The sequence below is a fragment of the Moschus berezovskii genome, chromosome 15 (assembly GCF_049115385.1).
Source record: "Moschus berezovskii isolate FMDL1 chromosome 15, NW_MosBer_1.0, whole genome shotgun sequence".
Lineage (NCBI taxonomy): Eukaryota > Metazoa > Chordata > Mammalia > Artiodactyla > Moschidae > Moschus > Moschus berezovskii.
In genome coordinates this window covers 84,514,141-84,523,721 of record NC_142474.1, presented here as the reverse complement: position 1 = coordinate 84,523,721, position 9,581 = coordinate 84,514,141, and positions in this window count along the sequence as shown.

Below are 9,581 nucleotides of genomic sequence, written 5' to 3'. Positions count from 1 at the left end.
CATCCTTATATTCCTTTTCTGGGGTGGTTACGTATCAACTGAGTACTTCTATATTTGGGGGGCAGTTAGGCTGTGCTTTCTTTCCTTCTGAGCCTCTGGCTGCTTTGAGCTGTGAAAACTCAGGGTTTATGCTAACGTGGCCAGGAACTCTAACACGTTTCCCCATCTTAAGTTAGCGCTCTTGTCTTTCCTTGAATTGCCTGTTTGTTCTGAATGCACCAAGGTCTCTGGGAGCTCAGAAAAATACTGTGAGAGGGTGAAAGAAGGAATGTCTGTTCAGTCCATCTGACTTTGACAAACATCCATGAAGTAACTGCTTCAGGTCAGGCAAACCCCTCACACCAGAGCTGTACAAGGATAGCTTCCAAGGACTATTACCTAGTCCAAAAGGCAAGAGGGCTGACTCCTGACTCTGGCAAGGTAGACTGTAAGCCTCCTAGGAGAAGAGATGAGTTTTATTTAAGGGTCAGGGGACATGGAAAACCATTCTAGAGGATGAAGTTCAGAACTAGTCCCCAGACTGATGCAACGCAAGTAGATGGGCAGGTGCATGGGAAGCTGGGAGGAGCGGTTGAGGCCACAATAGGGAAGTCCTCAAGTGTTAGGTTGGGAGTTTCGGCTTTATTTATAGGTGATGGAGACTGATTTTTTAATCAGAGTTGGAGCAAAGTTTTATCTACTCCTAGGAAGTTAACTAGCGCAGAGACTGCAATTTGGTGACCCTCAGGCTGTATGGGACCACTGGAAGGGTTGGTTTGATTCCAAGATATGATGTTTTTAATAATTTTGTTTTCCTAACAGAGATTTAACATTATAAAAATAATTCAGATTTCAAACGTAAAGAAAAGGAGATCTGTGAGTGCCAGGCCACATCGCTGTCTCCTTTTTTCTCAACCCGAACTCTCACTTTCATGCATTTTGTCCTTTGTGTTACTGACACGGGTCGTCTTGCTGGGGACGTTGACTAGGGACGCTGTGAAGGAGCTGCTGCTGTGCTGTCTGATGTGGAAGCCGTGAATGTTTGTATCTGTTTAAATTAAAAGTTAAATTGTAAAAGCTTCTCAGTCACGAGTCTCAGTGATTGCTCAGTCACTGGTCACGTGGGACTCATGGCAACCATATTGTGGTTTCTTCTTTATGTCTTTTAGGTAGTTCCTATTTTTTTTTTTTTTTTTCTGATGGTTGTTCAGCAGTTAATTTGATTTTGGTGTGTTTGTGAGAGGAGGTGAGCTCAAGGCCCTTCTACTCCGCCGTCTTGTCTCCAATCCTCATGGTTGCCATATTGGAATATGCAGACATAGGATATTGCCAATATCACTAAGAGTCCTGTTGGACAGCTCTGGTGTTGGGGCGAACGGGGAGGCCTCAGCTGGAGTCCAGAGGAGGAACTACAAGGCCGCTAAGAGTGCTGGAGATGGAGCGTGATGACTCTCCTTTCTAGAGCGCTAGTTTGGTTGACTTCTTACTGACACAATTGGACTGAAGTCTGCTGTGGAACTCATTCTGTTGAGTGTTTGAAAACACATTTTTGTTGCTGGTGGGACAACGTTTGACAAGTGTTCCAGGAGGACGTACTGTTTGTATGCAACAATACTGATCATTTTTGCCCTAAGTTGGTTTCTCTGAAGTGCTTACTCATTGTTGAGATACCTGAAGTGCCAAGTGCTGCGAATGCTCATGAAAGCACAAAGTGGGGAGCATTTGGAGTGCTTTAGAGGAATGGTGCTCCAAATGTTGGAAGCATTATTATCCTCAAAAAGAGTATCAAGAGGCTCCTATTTGTAACTTCCATCTATTAAGATTATAGGCAGAAGGAACCTGCTGGCAATGACAAGAATGGGTCTGCCAGGTTTATCATCCCTGACCCTGATCCTCTCCGTGTGCTTCAGTGGGACTCAGGGACCTGAGAGCATAGGGGTCATACTTGTGTGCCTGTTGCTTCCTCTGCACTCGTAGAAGCACTAACATCTGGGTCATGGGGTAGATATAGGTTCAACTTCATGAATGCTTTTAATTGGTCTTCCAAAGTGAGGGCATCAGTTTGCATTGTCACTGATTCTGATTTCTACATATTTTTCTGAACATTTGGTATTTTCAGTCTTCAAAATTTTAACCATATAGAGTGTGTGTACTGGTATTATTTAGTGGTTTCAGTTTTCCATGTCTTGCTGATTAATGAGATTGAATATGGTGTTTGCTTTTGCATGTATTTGAAGCTCAACATTCAGAAAATGAAGATCATGGCATCTGGTCCCATCACTTCATGGGAAATAGATGGAAAAACAGTGGAAACAGTGTCAGACTTTATTTTTGGGGGCTCCAAAATCACTGCAGATCCTGATTGTAGCCAGGAAATTAAAAGACGCTTACTCCTTGGAAGGAAAGTTATGACCAACCTAGATAGCATATTAAAAAGCAGAGACATTACTTTGCCAACAAAGGTCCGTCTAGTCAAGGCTGTGGTTTTTCCCGTGGTCATGTATGGATGTGAGAGTTGGACTGTGAAGAAAGCTGATCGCTGAAGAATTGATGCTTTTGAACTGTGGTGCTGGAGAAGACTCTTGAGAGTTCCTTGGAGTGCAAGGAGATCCAACCAGTCCATTCTAAAGGAGATCATTCCTGGGTGTTCATTGGAAGGACTGATGCTAAAGCTGAAACTCCAATACTTTGGCCACTTCATGCGAAGAGTTGACTCACTGGAAAAGACTCTGATGCTGGAAGGGATTGGGGGTGGGAGGAGAAGGGGACGACAGAGAATGAGATGGCTGGATGGCATCACCGACTCGATGGACATGAGTTTGAGTGAACTCTGGGAGTCGGTGATGGACAGGGAGGCCTGGCGTGCTGTGATTCATGGGGTCGCAAAGAGTCGGACACGACTGAGCGACTGAACTGAACTGAACTGATTGTTTGAGATCCTTCTTGACTGACTACTCAGATATTTTTCTATTGAGTTTCTGTCTTAATGATTTGTAGGAGCTATTTACATAGCTTGGATATGAACCCCGTGGTTGAATGTGTTGAAAATATCTTCTTCCACTCTGTGACATGTTATCTCATTTTCTTAATGAGTCTTTTGATGAACAAAGTTCCTAATTTTAATTTAACAGTCAATTTAACAATTTTTTCCCTTATGATTAGTGTTTTTTGTATACTCTTAAAACAATCATGGCTTACTCTAAGGTTAGGAAGATGTTCTTTTATGGGTTTTTGAATAGCTTTATTGCTTTTCTGATTTGGATTTCTCGGGTGGCTCAGTGGTAAAGAATCTGCCTGCCAATGCAGGAGACTTGGGTTTGATCACTGGGTCAGGAATATTTCCTGGAGAAGGAAATGGTAACCCACTCCAGTATTCTTGCCTGTGAAATCCCATGGATAGAGGAGCCTGGCAGGCTATAGCCCATGGGATCGCAAAAAGAGTTAGACATGACTTAGTGACTAAACAATAATAACATCATTTTCACTGTTTCCATATGGATATTAATACTTTCTCTAAAGACCTCATTTTCTTCCATGTGGATATTCAGTTGATCCAGTTCCATTTAATGAAAATCCATTCTTTTCTCACTGCTCTGTTCTGCAAATTTTGCCATGAATCAAGTGCACATTTATGCGTGGGAGTCAGATTTCCACATCTGTTATGCCCCATCCCTCCAGTTAACTATTCTTGTTTACTAATTTACTGTATGCTCCAGATATTTTTTTTATATCTGGGAAAGTAAATCATCCAACTTGATTCTGTTCAAGACTCTTTTGTTGTCTTTGCTCTTTCATTTGTTTATAATTTTTAAATCAGTTTATAAGTTTTGACACAAACACAGTTGGGATATTGTTAGGTATTGCATGAAATCTACAGAGAAAGCTAGAATTTACATCTACGCAATACTGTCTTACAAACCCATCTCTTTGGGTATTCTTTAATTTCCCTCAATAAAATTTCATGCTTTCATGGGTAGGTATCTTTTATTGGAGTTATGCTGAGGAGTTCCCATCTCAAAGAGAAATCATTTATCCTTTTACCATTAAGGATAATGGTGGATGGCTCTTGGGTATGGTTTTGCTTTGTTATGAAATATCCTTTATCAAATTAAGGCTTGAAAACAAGACATTTTGCTATTTTTTTTTTAACCCTGGGCATTTTTAAAGGACCTAAAATAAGCTATCAAAGTTTCAGCTGTGGCAGGGTTATGAGCACAGTCTGCTGCATTCAGCCTCTGAGCTGCAATCCATCTTCCCTGAGCTGGAAGGAGAGAGGAAAAAGATGGCAGGGTTGAAGCCTAAAGACTGTAGAAGATTCAGGAGCTAATCCCTGGGAAACCCAGAATTATTTTTAAAATAATTGAGGACAGTCTAGTGTTTTCATATAAAGGGTGAGAAAAAGACCAAAGAGATGTCTTGTGACAGATTTACTGATGTAGCAAAAGCCTGGCACATTTTCACTTTTAACATCCCCTCTGTTATGTCACTGGATCCTTACAGCAACCTTGGTTTCAATATAGTGCAGTTTTACAGAAAAAAAAAACAAGATGAGTCAGTCATCTAATATCATCGAATGAGAAGAGGATGAGCTGGAAGCAAAAATCAGGCTTCCTGGTTTCTTGGCCTGGACGCCTCTGATTAGAACATAAAAGCACATGAGAAAGGACTTCTCTGGTGGTCCAGTGGTTAAGGCTCTGTGCTTTCACTGCAGGGAGCATGGGTTCGATCCCTGATTGGGCAACTAGCATCCCACATGCCACCTGGCATAACCAAGTGAAGGTGAAGTTGCTCAGTCGTGTCCGACTCTCAGCAACCCCATGGGCTGTATAACCCACCAGGCTCCTCCATCCATGGAATTTTCCAGGCAAGAGTACTGGAGTGGGGTGCCATTGCCTTCTCTGAAAATACCCCCCAAATAAACAGTTTTTAAAAATCTAATTAAAAAAGCACACGAGAAACTCCAAATACAAAAGCTATCCTAGGTCACCCAAGAGGAGACTATTGTAATAGAATATGCAAAATGTAAAAATACAACATCAGCTTATAAAACGTGCCTCTTATAAAACCAATATTCATCCTCAAAACAAACTGTTACAGAGGGCTGCAAGCTGGGAGCCTCTTCTCCAGGCTCCCCCAGATGCAGCTGTGCTCATTCTTCCCTCTTTCCGCTTCCTCATCTGCTCTTCCCTCGGTGACTTGCTTTGGCCAAGAAATGTGAGCAGAAGTGACCTGTATCATTTCTGGATGGAAGCATTCCACCGCTGGTGCTTGGCTCCCAGCCCACTGCCCCGTGTCATGGAAAGCACAGGATCTCAGGATGATGTGGCAGTGACAGAGGTAGAAGCCAACTTGAGATTCTGAAATTTCCCAGAGTTACCCATATCCACAGCAGGTTTCATGTAAGTGATAAAGCAACATCTGTTCCTTAAGCCACTGAGACTGTGGGTTGTTTGTTACTGCAGAATCACCTTGCCTATCCTGACGGATACAGCAGACCACACAAGATCTGCTTCTGCCAGGCCAGCTCTGTGGTTTGCATTTTCTTTTGCTGTGCCTTTGGACAAGTCCCAGTGCCTTTGCTCTACAGGGACAGCTATCCTCAGTTCAGTCGATGGGAAAGAAGGGAGAAAGAGACAGGAAGGTCACTGTAGCCATATGTCCAGCTGTGATTTCCAGTCCCAAGCCAGCATTAGTGAAGTGCTTTGCTTTTCCAGGTTTTAGATCCCACCCACATTCGTTGGCTCATAGCCCCATTCCATCTTTAAAGCCAGCAGAATTTTCATCACATCATTTTTTTTTTAAAGAGTGCTTTGATCCCACCAAGGTGTCTGTTTCTAAAATAGTTTAGATTAAAAAAAAACCACAAAACTTTATTAGGTTGTGCCTTGCAGTGTGTGGGATCTTAGTTCCCCGACCAGGGATCAAACTGATTCCCTCTGCATTAGGAGCACACGTCTTATCCACTGGACCACCAGTTTTGGTGGTTGTTTAGTTACTAAGTCATGTCTGACGCTTGCAACCCCATGGACTGTAGCTCACCAGGCTCCTCTGTCCATGTGATTTCCCAGGCAAGAATACCGGAGTGGGTTACCATTTCCTTTTCCAGGGGATCTTCCCAACCCTGGGATCGAACCTGGGTCTCCTGAATTGCAGGCGGATCCTTTACTGACTGAACCACCAGAGAAGTCCCTAAAAAAGCTTGGATTTTTGCTACTCAAACAGTGATCCATGGGCCAGCAGGGTCAGCATCACCTGAGAACTGGTTGAAATGTGGACTCTCAGGCCCCACCCCAGACCATCTGAGTCATAATCCACATTTTAAGATCCACTTGATTGGTATGAACATTTCAGTTTGAGAAGCACTGGCTTAACCTTGGCAGTGAGGAGAGAAGAGTATTTTGATTTTCCTCAGTTTCCCCGGTCCTCGGAGGGGATGAATGATCACCTTCCTCTGACCTCCCGACCTGCTCTTCCCTCTTTTGAGTCCTGCACAAATTCCTGCTGCAGTCTCTGTAACAGAAGGTGAGCCTTGAGGTTTCTGGTCCTCTTTTGCATGACATCACAAGTAAGAAGTGAGCCCGGATGTCAGGTGTGAGGATTCCATCCAACTTGCCTTCCTCTAGGTGAGACTGCCTGCCACCCATGCGGGAAAGGCAGCCGGAAGATTTTTCCTGCTCCGTGCTCCCATCTGGTCCTCTTGACCTTGCTTGAGTCCTCTGCAAACAGATGGACTTGGCAAATGCTGGGGCTGCTGCCGCTCACTCCTAATGTGCCCTCTCATTTCCTCCCTGGCCCCAGTCCCTGCTCTTGCCCATCGTCTCCAGTGCCCCCGGAAGAGTGCCAGGGATGAGGCAAAACAGCTCCCTGGCCCTGCTCCCACACTACCAGAAGCCAGAAGAAGCTGAGCAGGAAGTATGCTGAGCTGAGACCGGGGCTGATGCTCTTAGAGTCAGGCTGCGTCAGCTGGTTATCGGAAGACAAGGCACAGGCTTGTCTTTGCCGCTCCAGTCCCCTGCCCTGGGCTGCCCTGAGTCCTGGCACCTCCTTCTCTGCTATCCATGTGCTGCTGGCCACCCGCAGCCGGGGTGCTGCCAACGGGAGGCCACCGGCTACTCCTCGGAGCTGCGTCCTCCCTGCTGTTTGTGGAAGTAGCTCTCCGTGGGGACCTGACCCGATGCCTTCCGCAAAGAATGACTTTCCTCAGGGCTGTGGCCGGGGCTCTGCGGTGGGGGCTGCTGGACTGAACGAGGGCCAGGGGGGAGGGAAGACGGCCCGGCTACAGAGGCAGATGGAATCCGGCCCAGGGCGGACGGCGAGTGCCTTCTTCAATATGCCTTTCCCCTTTTAATCTCCTCTTGAGCAGAGCTGATCAATTAGAGCTGTAATTATTTTAATCTTCTTCTTTGCTGTCCCTGTCTGCCCGCCTGCCACTGCCCATCGACCCTTTCTGCTAACGATGTACTCGGGTGGCAGCCTTGCCAAGGCCACTTCAGGCAGCCCATCTTCATAACAGGCTAAACCAGGATGCAAGCTTGCCCGGTAACGGACTGTCACCTTCCTTTGCTGGGTGGTGATGGGGGCTGGCTTTGGCAAAGCAACACTCCTGAGATGGTTTCTCCTTTACAAATGAGTCGGCTCCATGGGTGGGTGAGAACACTAGCTATGCAGCATAGATAGCATGCATTTCAGCATCACTGTGATGTTCACAGTATCATTTCAGAATCAGAAAAATCTGGGTCTACCTGGGCATCAATCTTGTCATCTCTGAGCCTCAAACCCTCATCTGTTAAGTGGGTATCATGATAACTTCAAGAGTTGTAAGGAATGGAAGACTTCTTCAGTGGTCCAGTGCTTAAGACTCCACTTTCCAATGGAGTTCTGGGGTGCAGGTTCAATCCCTGGCCGGGGAACTAAGACTTCACATGCTATGGGGTGTGACCCAAAAGTTAAAAAAAAAAAGAGTTGTAAGGAATGGGCAAAGTGATGCATAACATTGGGCCCTAATGTCAACTGGATAAACAAGTTATTTTTTTTCATCATTAGTTATTTCCAGATTTTTCCCTATGACTGAGAGAAACAGGTGTTTGGAGAAAGGAGTGAATTAGTCATCTTGGATATGTTATTATGGGTTAAAAGAATCTCTTCCTATCCCATCATGGGTGGTAAAATGAGGAAAATAATGCAAACCAGAAGTCTTTGGGATATTTGAATAAAACTTTTTTTTTTTTTCATATAAACTCTCATGAAATTAAGGAGGCAGGTAGTCCCTGGCTCACAAGACAAAGACTTCTGTGTTCTGAAGGGTCCTGAGCCAGATAAACGTCAGTTTGGGGGCTTGATAGGTGTGGGTTGTCCTGTGGGAAGTTTCGCTGCTTCAGCCTGTGAGAAAAGCAAACCATTGCTGGCAACTTTCTCCCCCTCACTCCCCCTAATCAAGTATCCCATTTTGTTCAGTTCATCAAAATGCAAAGACATGCATTAGGAGCCTGAAATACAAAGGCAACTGGGACACGGTTGCTGGCCCTAAGATCGAGGGTCAAGGGCAGCAGAGAAGCAGAAGTGGAAAGTATAGTGGTGAGCGCTAGGCAGACACAGACACTCATCCCACAGGAAAACGTACAAGGCGTCAGCCGCTTAGCAGTGGAGGGTGTATGGGGCAGAGGCGGAAGCATTCTGAGACGATTTCTCTTTTCAGGTCATCTTTACATGCAGTGAAGACAATTTCAGTGTAACCAGGTGTGTCAGTTTTCAGCTTTTGCTGCATACGAAGTAGCCCAAATATTAGTGGTTCTGAACAACAGCAGTTTATTTAGTTCACCATTTTGGGGTCACTTGGGTGGTTCTTCTATCTGGCCCAGGTTGACTCCTCTGGGTGTGCTCTGTTGTGGTCACTTGATAAATTAGCTGACTGGGTGATTTAGCACTCTCACTCACAGCTAGAGTGCATTGGTCCCCCTCTGCATGGGGAAACCACCAGCTTGGACTCGTTTACACGGTGGTCTCAGCAAGAAAGCAAGCCCAGATGCCCAAGGGCTATTCAAGTCTCTGCATCATGGTTTCTAACGTCCCATTGGCTGAAGGAAGTCACAAGGCAAGCCTGGATTCCAGAGCCACCAAGCAGCTTCCACTAGTGTAGCGTACTGCTCAGATTTATGGCACAGAAGATAAGAGCGGACCGAGAGATGTGAACTCAGGAGGCAAACATCTGAATGAGACCATCTGTTTCCCTACTAGGGATAGGAGTCAAGAACCCAGTGCTCAATCTTTGAAGCGTTTAGCATAGTTCATCCCATTGTCCTTGCTGGAATGAGTATACCCTTGAAAGGTCATGACACTTTCAAGAGTAATTAGTCACTTTGAGCTGTCACTTAATAGCAGCAAAGGCCATGGCAGAAACCTCCTTGGAGAATTAGTGGTAGTGGATGAAACGTGGGAGGGGTCAGGAAAGGCAGAGGGAAGATCAGGCTTGGTTTTAGCTCCTGCCCAACTTTGCCTGTAGCTGGACTTGCATCTGCGCATTCAAGGGTGAGCCCCATTACAAAGTCACTTGCAGAACTTAGCTCACAAAACCTAGAGGCCAGATGTCCCTGAAAGGATGGTAG